Genomic DNA, 16,264 nt, shown 5'->3' with positions numbered 1-16,264 from the left:
ATATATATTTAGTGTTGATGCTTGAGGTCAAATAGCATGAGAAATGTTTGTTGTTGATTTTAGAATCTCTTTAGTTAGGTTCACTTTTCCCATGATATATTCATGGCTTTATTTGTCCAGATAAATATTGACACCTTCAAACTATTCAAGTTAATTGGTTGGATCCTCTCACTACGTTGTAAAGAGAGAATTTCTACTGGTTATAACAGCATCATAATAGCATCAACGGATGTGATCACATATCAATCATACGCATTAAACCTTGGCTTCAGACTTAATCATTGACCCTTACAGTCTACACTGTTCTGTTATTGGCTGTTAGTTTGTGATGTGGAAGGGGAAGAGAAGGCAAGAGGAGAAGGAAAGGGCAAAAATGGGAGGGGCAAGTCACTAGGAAGAGTAGAAGACAGGAGGAATATTAATAGGTAAAACAATTTAGATAGAGGGGCAGACTGTATGTGGTTTTTTATAGTTAGAGTTGAGGGTTAGTGTTGAACGGTTTTACAAAAATATTGCGGAGGTGGCATGAGATATAGGGGGAGGAAGGTGTAACTAGGGATTGAGGAAAGATTGTTGGAAACTGTTGATATTTTTGTGGTTAACTTTGTTTGAATCTTCTAAGCACAATTCTGTTAGAGGTTATCCCAACATTACCATGATTGACACCACTGAAGTTAAAGCACTGGTCTACCCTTGCTTTCTTTTTTACAAATGCTGGCACTTTCTACATGTATGTCACATGGAAGTTGGAGAAGAGGTGAGATAAGCAAATAGGTAAAATAAGAAGACTGAAGTGACTAGAATAAGGTTTAAAAATACAATAATGTCAGAAATTGTTATGGTTTGCGTCTGGCTGTGCCCCCAAAGCCTCATGGGGACATAGGTGAAGCTTTTTCAGAGGTGGCTGGATCCAGCATGTGTGAAGCTGGGATTAAGGGTATGTGATTTCTAAATCAGCCTACTGATTGGTTTGGCACTGCCCTAAGCCCTGTAGTCTAGGTAGAGTATAAAAGGGACAGAAAAATGCTGCTAAGGTCTCTTGCTTGCTTTGCTGCTTTCTGTTCACCATGAACAGTTTCTCCTCTGTGATGCTTGTGTGCAGTGCCAGCCTCCCTTGGAGTCAGCCGACTATGGAGTGAAACCCCTACAAACTGTGAGCTAAATAAACCTTTCCCCTTTAACTTTGGGTCTCAGGTATTTTGTCTCAGCAACAAGAAAAAGGTAATCAAGACAGAAGTTTAAAAAGAGAAAAGAAGAAAGAGAAAGAGCAGACTCTAGGAAAAAACAAAAAGAAAAATTTAAAAAGTAGAAAAATACAAGTAAAAATAGCATTTAACTGAAGCAAGAATTGAAGGCAAAGAATGAGATAAAGAAATGAGGGAGAAAAAGAAAGAAAGAAAGAAAGAAGGAAGGGAGGGAGGGAAGGAAGAAAGAAAGAAAGAAAGAAAGAAAGAAAGAAAGAAAGAAGGGAGGGAGGGAGGGAGGAAGGAAGGGAGGGAGGGAGGGAAGGAAGAAAGAAAGAAAGAAAGAAAGAAAGAAAGAAAGAAAGAAAGAAAGAAAAGAAAGAAAACAGTGAGAACCTAGAATGGGCACTCCAGCAAGCAAACATACAGACAATTTCCTTTTGGTGTCAGTGCCACATAGCCAGTGTCCACACAGTTCCCTTCCTGCTTTAGTTGTAGCCTGTTTGCTGGCAGCCATGCAAGTTTCCTATCTGTTTGTACCTGTCTCATGCACTCTTATTTCCAGCTTGTGGAATCCAAGCTTGTTATAAGGACTATTCTCTCTCCAGTGTGTGGTAATGATTGCTGTTGAGAATTTTGTACTAACTGAGATCTTTACAGTCTTTGTGGAAAGAACAAGAAAATGCTCATTCTGGAAAGTCCATTCAGTCACACTCCCTCCCTAGTTTCTCCATGGATGAGATTTCTGTGTCCTTGCTCGTGGGCTCTGTGCTGGGTTAGTGTTTGTAGACTTTGGGGTGGAGCTTCTTTGCCAGTGGTGAGTGGTAAAAAGGATGCTGCAGAGTGTTCTCCAGTGATTGAGAAAATGTATTTCTCCATTTTTTCTTTGTTTTGGCTTTCTCTTGGGTTGCAACACAGTTTATTCCCTTTCAGATGAGAGGAAGGGTATAGGAAGAGCCTATCCCCGAAATTTGGCCTTTGCAGTGATATCTCCTTCTCTTGGGCTGTTTGAGACTTTCGCAGCATGGCTTTTTCCTCAGAAGTGTGTGGGTAGAGAGAAGAGTTGCAGACCAGCAGGCAGTGTCACTTCCCCTTTTCCAAAGACCCAAACATTGGTTTGATCTAGGTGGATCATCTTTCACATGAATTTTGTGCTTATGGGTGTAATTGCCTATCCTGTTTCAGAGTACCTCTATTTTTGGTGACTTTTCTCTGAGTATATCTGATGCACCACCTTCTCTAATCAGCCATGTTGGACCCTCCATCCTTGTTAAAGATTTTTCAATTTATGTTCATTAAACAGGTTTGTTGGTAGTTTTCTTTTTTGGTTGGGTCCTTCTCTGGTTTTGGAATCAAGGTAATTCTAGTTTCAGGAATGATTTTGGGAGCACTCCTTCCTTTTTAATTTCATTAAAGAGTTTGAGGAATATTGCCATTAGCTCTTTCCTGATGTTCTTGTAGAATTCAGCAATGAATACATCAGAACTTGGCTTCTCTTTGTTGGTAGTTTTTAAATGACTACTTCAATTTCACTGCCTATTATTGGATTATTCATACTTTTAAAAATATTTTCTTGGTTCAGTTTTGGTAATTCACATGTAGTATCTAGGAACCCTTCTCTTCTGTATCCTCAAATTCATTAGTGTACAGGTTTTCAAAGTAGTTAGTAATTATCATCTGGATTTCATCAGGGTCCACTGTGATTTTGCCTTGTCCACTTTTAATTGCATTGATTTGGGTCTTTTTTTCCCCCTTTTTTTGTAAGATTGGCTAAGGATTTGTCTATTTTGGTTAGCCTTTCAAAGAACCAGCTCTTCACTGATTCTTTGTACTGATTTTTAGTTTCAATGTAATTAATTTCTGTTCTGATTCTTATATTTCAGTCCTTGTACTAGCTTTTGGCTTTGTGTTGTTTTTCTTTTTTTTTTTTTTTTTTTTTCTGGGACCTTAAAGTGCATCATTAAGTTGTTTATTTTGGTTCAGACTGTTTTTCCAATGTAGGTATTTACAGCTATGCACTCCCTCTTAGGGTTGCTTTTATTATGTCCTATAAGTTCTGGTATGTTATGTTGGCATTTTGTTTGATTCTAGGAAGTATCTAATTTATTTCTTGATTTCTTCTGTGATCTGTTGATATTCAAGACAGTATTGTTAAATTCCATGCAATTGGATAATTTCTACAGTTTCTTTTTGCATTGATTTCTACTTTTACTGTGCCTCCTTTGATAATATACGTGGTATAATTTTAATTCTTTTGCATTTACTTAAGCATGCTTTATAGGCTAGCATGTCATTTATTTTGGAGAAAGTGTCATGTGCTGCTGAGCAGATTGTATATTCTATTGTTCTTGGTTGAAACACTATAAATACCTATTAAATTCTTTTTCTTGAAGATTCAGTTCGACTCTGATATTTCTTTGCTGATTTTTTTGTCTAATTGATCTATTTGTGATTGTGGGCAGTTGAAGTCCCTAACTATAATTGTGTTTTTTAATCTAATCTTTTATGTCTGATAGTGTTTGTTTCATGAAGTTGGGTGATCTAGTGTTTGGTGCACATATATTTATAATTTTTTTTTCTTTTTTACTATTGAATTGGTCCCTTTACCAATATGTAGTGACCTTCTTTGCCTCTTCTGACCAGTTTGGCTTGAAGTTCATTTTGTGTGAAAATAAGGTAGCTACCCCTGCTTTGCTTTCGAGTTTCCATTGCATGGAATATTGTTTCCCATTCTTTAATTTTTAGTCTATGAATTTATTTTTCGATTAAATATGTTCCTTGTTTATAATACAATGTTGGCTTTTGTTTCTTGATCCATGCTGTCAATCTTTGTCTTTTGATTGGTGAATTAAAATCATTACCATTGATAATTATGTTATTACTGAGTTATCATTCATTCGTGTCACTACATTATTTACTGTTGCCGATTTTCTGTTTATCCCTTCTGCTTCACTGTTTACCCTGTTTGTTGTATTCATTCCATTATACTTTTTGGCATTATTGGGTCTGTTACCTTTTTCTAGGTATGCCTGAGATGTTTTTGAGTGCTATTTTGGTGGTCATGAATTTCACAAGGTGCTCTTTGTCATGAAAAGACCTTATTTCTCCATCAGAAAGACTGTTTTGCTGTATATATGTTTGGGTTGGATGATGTTTTCTTTCAGAGCTTAAAACATTTCATTCCAAGTTTTACTGGCATTTTAGGTTTGTGTTGAAAGTCTGCTGTAATTCTAATGGGTTTACCTTTTTAAATGATTCTTTTATTTTCTCTGATAACGTTTAAGATTTTGTCCCTGTGTTAGACTTTTGGGATTTTGAGTTTAAGGTGTCATAGATAGGCTCTTTTCTGATAGTAGCTATTTGACATTCTATATGCCTCAATTATCTGTATGTCCTCCCTCCCCCCCATATTTGGAAAGTTTTCTCCTTTTGGTAACAGATTTTTTTGTCATTTGTGCCATCTTCTGATGTTTCACTCATTCCAATTAATTTTAGTTTACTCTTTTTCAACACTTTATTCCAATATGGCAGACACCACACTAGATTTCTCCTCCAATCTAGCCTGCTGTGCGAAAGGAGTCACTTTTGCAGTAAAACCCTAAACGGTTTTGGAGATTCACATACCTGTGGGATTTTCTTAGTCTAGTACTGCCAGCCCTGTTCATTCTTTCTTCCTGGAGCTGCAGCCTCCTTACCTTAAGGCAGGTCTCCCTCCCAGGGAGTCAGGGTCAGCTTCCCAAACTTCTTTATTTTTTTCTCTGTGTTGGGCTCTGTTACTTCAGCTTTCTGTAGTTCCTGTTAGCTTCCTTCCAATTCCCAGAGATCTACTTCTCTTTTTTCCTCTTCACGAAGTTATTATTTTCCAGATGTCTGGATTCTGGTCTCAGAGAGCCTATGTTTTGCTGACAATCACTGTTCCACTAATTTTGAGATCTTGTTGAGAACTGTTAATCACAAAAACATATTGGATTTTCTTAGTGTCAGTCCTGTATTTACTGAGACAGTCATATAGCTTTTCTGTTTTAGGCTCTCAACAAGATGAATCACACTGATTGATTAGTTGTCACATACTAAAGCAACTTGCCATCTTTGACTAAAGGTCATTTGGTCATGATATATTATTCTTTTTGTATATAGTTCAATTCAGCAGCCTAAACTTTTGTGAGGAATTTTTTTTCATCTATGTCTATGAGTGATAATTAACTGTAATTTTATAGTAATATCTTTGGTTTGGCTAGCAGAGTAATGCTGGCTTCACAGAATGATCTGTGAAGTGTAATGTCTTCATCAATTTTCTGGAAGCATTCATGTAGAATTGATATTACTTATTTTAAAATGTGATGGAATTAGTGGGATTGGTGCCACACACCTGTAATCCCAGCACTCAGCAAGATGAAGCAGGAGGATTACCATGCATTTAAGCCCATCCTGAGTTACATAGTGAGTTCAAAGCCAGTCTTGAGGTAGAGATCTTGTCTCAAAAAAAGTTGAACTAATAACAAATGCTGGCAAGTCTGTGGGGAAAAAGGAACCCTCTTCACTGTTGGTGGGAGTGTAGACTAGTGCAACCACTGTGGAAATCAGTGTGGAGATCCCTCAAAAAACTAGGATTAGAGGTCCCATTCAATCCAACTATTCCCCTTCTGGGTATTTTTCCTGAAGAAAACATCATACCACAGCAATATATGTGCACCCATGTTTACAGTAGCACAATAGCTAAATCTTGGAAACAACCATCACTTGTCCATCAACTAAGAAATGGATGAAAAAGATGTGGTATTTTTTAAACACTACAATTTTTATTAAAAGAAAATAACAGTATTAAAACTATTTAATAAATCTATATTTAACATAACTAATATAAACAAAGGACAAAATTTAAATGTATATAGGAAAGAATCATGAGCACTGTTGGTTACCATATATATTTAATGTTACCTTTACCCAAAAGAACTACATTGACTAAGTAGAAATTACATAGATATACAAATATGTTACTTTAAAACTTGTTTTTAAGATCTGTAAGCAGAAGTCTCACTCGTTCTTTAAATCTTAAAACTCATAATTGTTAATATAACATTAATAATTCTGAAACAAGATGGAGGATATAAGAATAGTCTAAGGGTCTGAACAATAGCCAAATTAAAACAAACAGGCAGCTCATGTGCACAGAATTCATAGGACTCTGTCAGAGTTCTTTATAAAACAACTAGTAAACAAGTTTTAAAGAATAGAAATATAGACATCATAAAATAGGCATCAAGAAATTTGGAGAACAGAAAACCAAGCTATTAAGTTAAAGTTTTTAAAATAAAAAATCTGAGAACAATTATCACTGTAAAAACTATAGTTAATATTGGGTACTATATTTTAAGTAACAGTAAAAGTAAGTGTAATTTTGGGACATAATTATAGAGATCTGTTGTTCCAAGGATATGAAAGTAGCCGTCAGTTTCCTAACAACCAGTTTCTGTATTTCTTGGAAGGCATTTATGCTAGAGGAAGATTTAAGGGCAGCAGCCAATTGATCTGATGAGCTTTTCTTGGACTTCATTGGCCCATAAGCTTAAAATCAAGATTCAAGACCACCAGTGGGAAATGTGCTGAATGTGGTGGGCCCTGAGGCCACTCTGACCAAATCAGCAGGAAGGTCAGCCATGTGGGAAAGTGGTCTCCCCAAGATGTGATTTATTGAGGCCACAACTGAGAACAGATCCCACAGTCACATTATCCACATTCTTCGGAAAGAGAACAAGCATCAGTTGTGTTCATTGACTGGGAACAATGTACAGGTGTACCTGGACATTGTTTGAAATCTCGGGGCTATTTCTGTATCTTTCTCTGTTACAGTGTTCCAGATGTGTGTTTCATGTTGACTTAAGTGTGTAGCCATATTATCTAACCTGGAAATATCAGTTAGGAAATCACAACTAAGGCACACTAGAGTAATGCCCCTGAGATCTTCTGAATGCTTCTTAAATATACAAAACCTGTTACTTGGACTGTTACTATGAAAGTTCATCCTATGATTTACATAGGCTTTGCTACAGCTAGTGTTGTAGCTGCAAAAACTACAGTGGACGTATGTAGGAAAATGGTTTACAAAATCTTTTATCTTGGAACAACACTCAGTGCAATTGTGAACACCCCAAAGATACCTTAAGTTTCTCAGCTTTACTCTTTTTATTGCTATTAGCCAATGCACTTTGTTCCTTTTGCACATTAGAGATTTTTGATTTGTATTTAGATTTATTTCCCTTTGACTCACTTCCACTAGTTTTACTTGCACTGGATTTGGATGTATTGGGTTTACTTGAGTTTAATTTTGTGGGATTTTTTGCAGTTAAGTTTTTTGCCCTTGGAGGTGAGAGCCAAAGGGTAGAAGTGCTTGCACTAATTGAAGGTGTAGGTGAAGATCCTGATTGAAGAGGTGCAACTGAAGCTTGAATGGTAACTTTTGTTCCGGGAGGCAATCCTTCTAATCATTTAGGTTTTACAACTGTTCGATGATGCTGAGTCTTATGATCCAATTTTTCCTTGCATGTCAAAAAATTGCAACCTGCATTTTGTACAATGATGTATCCCTTTTTCCTGATGCTTATATAATGATACACATAAGGTCTTGCAATTTTAATAACTTTGAGGTCAAACAGACACAGAAAGTTCTTAGTGTTTTCATGGGATCTTCTAAAATGAGGTTCTGCATCAGGAAATGATGATGATCTATAATTACAACCTGGTATATAGTATTTCACCGGGTTTATGAGTGTCCTTCATGTGTTGTAAAAGAACATGTTCTGTTTCAAACAGTGATTCACAGATTTTACAAATTGTAGAAAATTCATGAGGGGTGTGAGAACTTTCAATGTGGCACTGCCACTGGACGGCGGTAGGGAACTGGTGGCAGCAATGTTGGCAGGCGGTGTAGTTTTCCCAGCTCTCGCTGCTCTGCTTTTCAAGAGTTCCAAATGGTGTTTCATGGAGTTCATGCACTGAATATTAGTTTTTAGAATTTTCAAACAACTACAGCATTTAAAGGTTGTGTGAGTCTTCTGTTCTTCCTGGACATCTCCTTCATGTTTTCCATTATAAAAGTCATTAACTAACATGATCGATTTTCCTTTCTCTGAATCAACAGACTTCTTTGCTGTGCTTGAAAATTCTGTTGTAGCCAGTCCCAAAAAATTATCTATCATGTCTGGACAACAATACTTCATGTGACTTTACAGAGGATCTAAAAGATTGAAATGAATATTGCACTTTGGACAATCTCTTAGAAAAGGTGTTCCATTTGTAGACTGACCTGATGCGGTATTTGCACCTTTTGATGGCCTCGCCTGGAAAGGTGTCTGGGAAGATTTAACTGAAGGGAACACAGCTGAGGAATTTGTTTCAGAAACACTTTCACTGGGCTTAGGTTTTTTTTGGATTAACAGTTTGCTTCAGAAGCAGAAGGGCATTTTGATAAGGATTAACTTTCATTGATACCTGCTACAGAAAGTGTTGGTCCCCTTTGGTAATGTGATAATCCTGTATCTTGGGTCAAGTCAAACATTAACTCTGAAGAATTCTTAGACACGGCTTGGGATGGATTCATTATACAGCCAGGTTTAGAAAAAGGCTGAACACTAACAGAGCTCTTTAAAGATCTAGATTCAGGATGAAAATTTGCTGGTGAGGCAGACACTGGATTTGATGTTGAGTTTGTGTCATGTTGACTTGTAAGCTTGAATGTGGCCATAATACCTCCACTGAGTGCGCCATTCTTCTTCCCCTCGAATACAAGCCAGGGTTAACTCTACCCAAAATATTTGAAATTATTGGCTTTGAACTTGATATCTTCCCAATGCAGATTGGCTCCTCCTCCTCCTCCTCAGCATCATCTTCTTTTACTTTCTTCTGCCATGGTTCTAGCTCTTCTTCTTCACATTCCATACAGTTGTGCCATTTTTGAATTATCATGTGACTCTAGACAAGGCAGCAAGTTATGCCTCAGTTTTTCTTCCAGGAGTGGAGTGGGTCAGCCTGACTGCACGGGCGTGGGAGCGGGAGGAGGAGGAGTAGTAGGGAAAGAAGGAGGGGAAGGAGGAGATGCAAAATAGACCTTGGCTCCATTGCCGCAGAGGGGCTGGCACACTGCCTCCTGGGTAGGCTCTGGGCCAGTGCTCTGGTGTGGGCTCTTGGTCTTTGAGTCCACATGAACTGGCCCACAGTGGGTGCTGCACCAGGGCCAGTGGACTCGCTGGAGGTCCACCACATGGGCCACAAGGACTATGCTTCCTGATGGCTGGCAGGGAACAAGATGTGGTATTTTTATACAATGGAGTATTACTCAGCTATAAAGAAGGATAAACTGGAGGCTTTTATAGGTAAATGGATGCAACTAGAGACCCACGTGTATAAATATTGTATTGTCTCCCTAGTGTAAGAACCTGAAAGAGTAAATAAAATTGAAAGGTACAACAGATATTGTGAAAGGGAATGAAACAACTCAAAAGGAAAGAACAACTAGAATGGAGGAAAGGAGAAAAGAAACAAAAAAGGAAGGGAAATATATATATATATATATATATATATGATAATTGTACTACTAATTTCTATTGGTTTATTGAAAGGAACAGTTAGTTAATGCCTAACTGATCAATTTTGAATGCCTATATCTGGTAATCTGAACAACTACTTTAAAGATAACAATATGCAATGTAACAACCATTGTTAATTTCCTATCATCTTGTTTTGAACTTCTGTATTGTTTTTATTTTTTTTATTCTCTTTAAAAAAAGAATTAGTCAGTGAAGCCCTTTGATTCTTGACATTTTTATAGGTTTTTAAGTATAAATTCAATTTCTTTGATAATCATAATGTTCTGTATGTTATCTATTGTTTTTTGAGGAAACTTTGATAGTTTATGTCTTTCAATGATTTTTTCCATTTAATTTAAGGTGTACAGTCTAAATTGGTATAAAGCTGTTTTAATATTTCTTTATTAACCTTTTATTATTTATAGAATCTCTAGTGATATTACTTTTCTCATTACTTATATTGCATATTTATTCTTTTTTCCCTCAGCATTTTGTGTAAAAGTTTGTTGATTTTATTGATCATCTCAAAGAATCAGCTTTGATTTTTCCTTACTGTTTTCTTTTATTGATTTTTGCTCATAATTTTCCTTTTTTTAGTCTCTTTATACTGAGTCTCATTAGCTCTCATTTTTCTATTTTATTATAGTGAAGCCTAGTTTATTGATTTGAAATTTTCTTTTCCAATACATGAATTTATTGCTGTAAATTTCACTCTGGGTGTACTTCCTTATTTTAACATGCTGCAATCTGGATTCTAGGTGTTCTCACTCTTACTAGGGTATCACTGCTTCTAAGCTCTCTACATTATTAATCAGCTCTTTTTTTTTATTTTTTATTTTTATTTTTTTCCGGTACCGGGAATCGAATTCACGACCTTGCGCCTGCCAGGCAGACGCTGTGCTGCTGAGCTAAATCCCCAGCCCCTATTAATCAGCTCTATATCACTCAAATTTGAAGCAAATAGCTTATAAAGAGAAAACAGTTATTTAGCTCAGTGTCCGGAAGTTCCAGTTAAAGACTGTGCAGCTCCATTGCTATGCGTCTTTGGTGAGGTTTACCGATGGGAAATGGTAGGGAGCTTGTGGTGAAGCAAGCTGCTCATACCATGAGGCAGGAAGCAGAAAGAGACTGAGAGAGTGGGGTCTCACAGTCCCTTCAGGGGCACACACCCAGTGACCTGAGGGCCTCCCACAAGGCTCTCCTTCCTTACAGGTCCTACCACCTTCCGCATGTACCACCCTGAGGACCTATTCTTTTACACTCGAACCTTCCAGGCACAGTCATCAGATCATAATACCCTCCAAGTGGGCAGAGCAAGAACACAGATGCATGTGGACTCACCCGCATATGTAGACTATCTCTATCTCTGTCTCTGTATCTACCTACAATGTGAGCTCGTGCCTGTGACTGACTCTAACCCATCATCAGTGGTTGATTCTAATGCCACCTCTCCTTGCTTAGTTGTAACTTCTTTTGGCAGTCAGAAATTGAGCTGCCGTTATCCATAATATCTCTTATTTATTCAAACTTAGTATATGGTTATTCAAACTTAGTATAAAGTAGTATATTTATTACCCACTATACTTATTCAAATATATATTTATATTTGTTAGTATATCTATTCAAACAGTATAAAGTAGTTCAGGATTGCATATTCACAACTGTATGAGAAAAAAATTATAAATTATAGTATAGGGTTTGTATATAGTTCTTTGTGTTATTAACTTCTCAATAAACACGGAACACACTTCCAAATTTACTTAGGTCATCTCCTTTGTGCCCTGCCCCTTCAGTGTGATTATGTCATTAGTTTGTAACAGTTAGGTTCATCTGTCATAGCCTGCATACCACCTTGTGTTCTCTAAACATCTTAGTTGAATTTTGAAATTTTCATTTAGTGAAGCTGACTGTGGTTTGGGAACGAGGCTACGTGACTGAGGCCCCATCATCTCTAGGGTGGCGTGACTTTCCTTTAGGAATGGAGAGGTATGCGGAAGGCTGCCATACTTCCTGGCTGTGCAGAGAAAGCTCATAACCACAGCACTCCTAAGGCAAGACAACATCTGCTGAGGGCAATGTAAAGAATGCAGGCATGTGGGTATAGGGAAGAACTTGTTCTCCATTAACTTTTCCCTGTCTACCACAGTGGCTGTTCCAGGAGAAATACACCACTCTTGTCTTGTGCTCCTTGCTTGCTATTATTTTTGCTAATAAAAGTGGATCAGCCGCAGAGATTGATGTGTCTGTCCACTAGAGGCAGATTCTTCCCAGTCCCCTTGTACTTTTAATATTGTCTTTTGTCTTTCTTTATTCCCTGCTATCCCCCTCACATGTATCCAGGGGTCTGATCAGCCCCTGGCAACTGTGTAGTGTATGGTTCAATAGATTTTGACAAATGTATTTCTATGTAATTACCACTGCAGTACCATACAAAGCAGTCCTCTTACCTTTAAATTTCCTTTCCTTTGTCTCATGGTTGTCACTTCATCTCTTTACTCCAGTGTCTAGCAGCAAGTGACCTGCCTTCTGTCCCTGTGATTCTGCCCTTTCCACAGTGTCGTATACATGCAGTCATTCAGTACATAGCCTTTTGGATCTGTCTTTTTTCTTTTAGAAAAAATTGCATAATTTTCATCCATGTTGTTGTCTGAACAAATAGTTCATTCATTGTTTCTTTTTTATTTTGGGGGAGTGGGTACTATTTCACTCAGCACCCATAACTCTGTGGAGAAGAGGTTTATTTTGGCTCACAGTTTGTAAAATTTCCAGTCCGTAGTCAGCTGACTCCAAGGCAGGGTGGCATGGCAGAGGGAAGCAGAGAGAGAAAGATCAAGGGAGGAGCGAGGGAGCTAGACCCTTCCAGGTCACATTCCCAGTGTCCCGCCTCCTCTTACAGGGTTCACCTCCCAACATCACATTTAGCTATAAACTCATCAGTGGACCAATCCACTGATCAGTATCACATCTCATGGTCCAATCACCTCCCCAAAGCCCCACCTATGAGTCCGTGGGGCTTTGTGGGGACATCTGGATATAAATTGTAACAGATGGACTGTTCTTTCTTTACCTACTGAACAACTTAATTGTTTCTGTTTTGGCAGTTACAAATAAAGCGGCTGTAAACATTCACCTGTAGGTTTTTGTGTCAACATACATTTTCAGTTCACTTGGGTAAATACCTAGACTTCAGATTGCTAATCTATGATAAAATAAAACAGTATATGTTGAACTTTTAAAAAGCTGCCACATTTTTCTCAACAGTATGTTTAACAAACAAATGTGGTTAGTTGGGCAATTTAAAATTAAAAAGCAATGAGCCGGGTGTGGTAGCGCATGCCTGTAATCCCAGCACTTGGGTGGGTGAGGCAGGATCATTGTGAGTTTGAGACCAGCCTGGGTTACAAAGTGAGCTCAAGCCTAAACTGCATAGTGAGACCCTGTCTCAAAAAGACAAAAAATAAATAAATATATAAACAAATAAAACAAAAAAGCAGTGTAAAATATTTTCACATTAAACACAACTTTATCATTCTGGTAGAACTATATTTAACTTTATTGCACTACATAAAATATCACTGTATTGTTGGGCAGTTGGCAGTAGTTTCTAGAATTATATGAGCACATTGTTTCTAGTGTTAATGGACTGGCTCATTATGAGAGTTTTTTCTACATACCAATGTAGCATTGCAATATGCTATGCAGATAACATGGTTACAGTGAGATCTATGTATATTATAACTGGCAATGGAACTATTTTTCTGGTTTAGAATATAACTGTGATAAACTTATAACTTTGAATTGAAAGCATAAATGCAAAATCTAGTAGAGACACAGACATTATCACCAGAAGTAAAAGAGACTTGTAGAAGTTATGTACAAAATTTTATGATGAATGATAACTGTAACTTGTTACAGCAGAGCAAAACAAAAAAGTAAATTATGATATAAGAAGTTAAAAATATTAAATTGGGCAATATTCATAAACATTGCCAGCAAATAGTGAACTTGATAAAACATTTCCTCTCAACAGTCAAACCAGAAAGAGATACATTTTTATGCTGAAATCTAAATTAAATATGTAACAAAAATGTAAACATTTCACAGCATGTGAGCTGTAAATTTCACCAGCTGAGATAATTGACATTCTTGCACTAAAAACAATGACAATAACAACAATGAAAATATTTTAAATAGGGAAATTGCAAAACATATAATGATTTAGAAATGAGATTTTTCTTTAAAAATTATGAAGGAAAGAAAGATAGTTTGCAAAATATTGCATAGAGAAAATACTTTTCTAATTATGTTTGTCTTAGTTATTTTTCTCTTTGCTGAGTCAAAATACCCGACACCCAAAGTTAAAGGAGGAAAGGTTTATTTAGCTCATAGATTGTAGTGGTTTCAGTTCATAGTTGGCTGGCTCCAAGGCAGGGTAGCCTGGTAGAGGGGCATTGAAGAGTAGAAACAGCTTATGGTGGACAGAAAGTAGAAGTCAGCAAGGCAGCAAGCTATAAGCAAGAAGAAACAAGCGACTAGTAACGACCCTTTTCTGACCCTTAAATCTTATCAAGACTACCCAGCCTTAGAGCCAATAGCTCTCATACCCAGAGTGGGGTGCACTTGAGTCTACCCAGAATTATGCTAACCAATCAATGGATTAATCTAGTAATAACACACCCTGGATCCCAGCACCACATGCCAGATCCAGCCACCTCTGAAAAACCCCATGTATGACCATATGAAGCTTTGGGGGGACATCTAGATACAAGCCATAACAATACTGAAGATCATTTGACTCAATATTAGAAAAATTACAAGTATTTTGCTTTAGCATAAATCAGGTGATATAAGAGATACTGCCCAATTCATATTTTGTTATGTTTTATCTTAAAGGACTTCTGAATTTTTGACAAAATAGTATCACTTTGTGCCCTAAAAGATTGAACTGAATTAGTGACAAGAATATTATTTGAATATCTTATATCTGTCAAAACTAATTTCAGCTGGATATGAATAAAATTAGGTGTTCCAACAGTAAATAATCAAATTTATTGGAAAACCAGACACTGAGCAAGGTGTGATGAGACATGCTCATAATTCTAGAGACATGGAGCCCGAGGCAGGAGCTGAAAGTTTGAGCCAGACTGGATGAGATTGATGGAGACCATATGAAGCAGCTCTGAGCAGAATTTAATATTAACCAATCGGCCTTCTGTGTTTACTTGTAAGTTGTCCAAAGCTTAGACAACTTGTCTGGAGATGGGCAGCAGACTCATAGTAAGTAAACCTCTATGAGTCACTGGTCACTGCTGAGACCTGTATTGGCCTGTGAAGGTGGGATGACTCAAAGGACAAGATAAGGCCACAGCTGAGGACTTTTGGCTCCAACTTCAGTTCACTAAAGGAGATTATAGCTGCATGCATCTCACTTCTGCAGGAAAGCCTTCCTGGAGATAACATAGTTCTCCTATATTAACATTAAGTATTATTTAGGAAAGTCCTTAAAGGGATTCTCAAGTCCTGCCCAGATTCCTGCATTTTCTTTAGTATCGCCCTCCTTTGTTCAAAAACCTAATAAATATGGGCAGCCCAGGGAAGTCTTGGTCTTAACCCAGAAAACCTTAAATTCTGTGAGAGGATTAACCCCTCCTGGAGCCCTAAAATCATTTCAGTTATTTCATTTATTTAAGCCTTTACTGTCCACTTGTTTGGGAGATTGCAGACCTGATCAGCCTGCAATAACTAGGGTTATTAACTCAATATAAGATAGTGAGAGTCTATCTCAAAACAAGAAATAAAAAGGGTTGGTAATATAACTCAGTAGTAAGACACCCTGAGTATGATTTCCAGTACTGAAAACAAACAAACAAAAGTGTTAAAAAAACTAAGACAGATAGTAAAGTTTTTAAAATAAAATAAATGTTGGCAAAATAATCAAGTCAAGCTTAAAAATGTCAGTGAGATTTAAGCTTTCTTACTTGTATTATGAATGGTGTGAATGATCTAATTTTTAAACAGAAGGAAAGAAAAAACCTGGTTTATAATCTAGCTAGATAGGTATGACAATTCATTTTGAAAGTGTAACTTTCATAATACAAACAAACAATAATGATTTGACATTTTTTTTAAAAAAAAAAAAAACACTTCCAACATTTAATGGCACAAGATAAACACTGCCATTTCAAAATGTACAAATAGGGTTATAGAAAGGACAGGACTAAAACAAGTCCAGAATCCAGCGGGACAAACATTAAGTCCTGTAGTTCCATGTCCAGAATCCGAGGCAATCTGTAGCAAGATGTAAATTCCAAAGGGCTTGGGTGGCTCCATCTTTATGGCACTGTAGATAGCTGCATCTCTCACAGCTTCTTTCTTGGGCTGGGTTTGTTTACTCCTTGTACCTTTCCTCCTGAACCACATGGTCGGGGACAGTCACAGCACAACTCCACTTCTTGTACCAAACTCTGTGTCAGTCAGTGCTTACCAAAGAAACAGATT

The 16,264-nt window shown here is 37.2% G+C and overlaps 1 pseudogene; it reads right to left on the bottom strand.

Moving 5' to 3' along the window:
* Positions 1-6,942: 6,942 nt before the first annotated feature.
* The window catches only part of LOC102019186, a 30,251-nt pseudogene continuing 20,929 nt past the window's right edge, over positions 6,943-16,264 (bottom strand).

This window comes from Chinchilla lanigera, unplaced genomic scaffold (genome assembly GCF_000276665.1).
Source record: "Chinchilla lanigera isolate Chin_1 unplaced genomic scaffold, ChiLan1.0 scaffold00100, whole genome shotgun sequence".
Classification (NCBI taxonomy): domain Eukaryota; kingdom Metazoa; phylum Chordata; class Mammalia; order Rodentia; family Chinchillidae; genus Chinchilla; species Chinchilla lanigera.
This window is presented reverse-complemented; position numbering and strand designations above follow the sequence as displayed.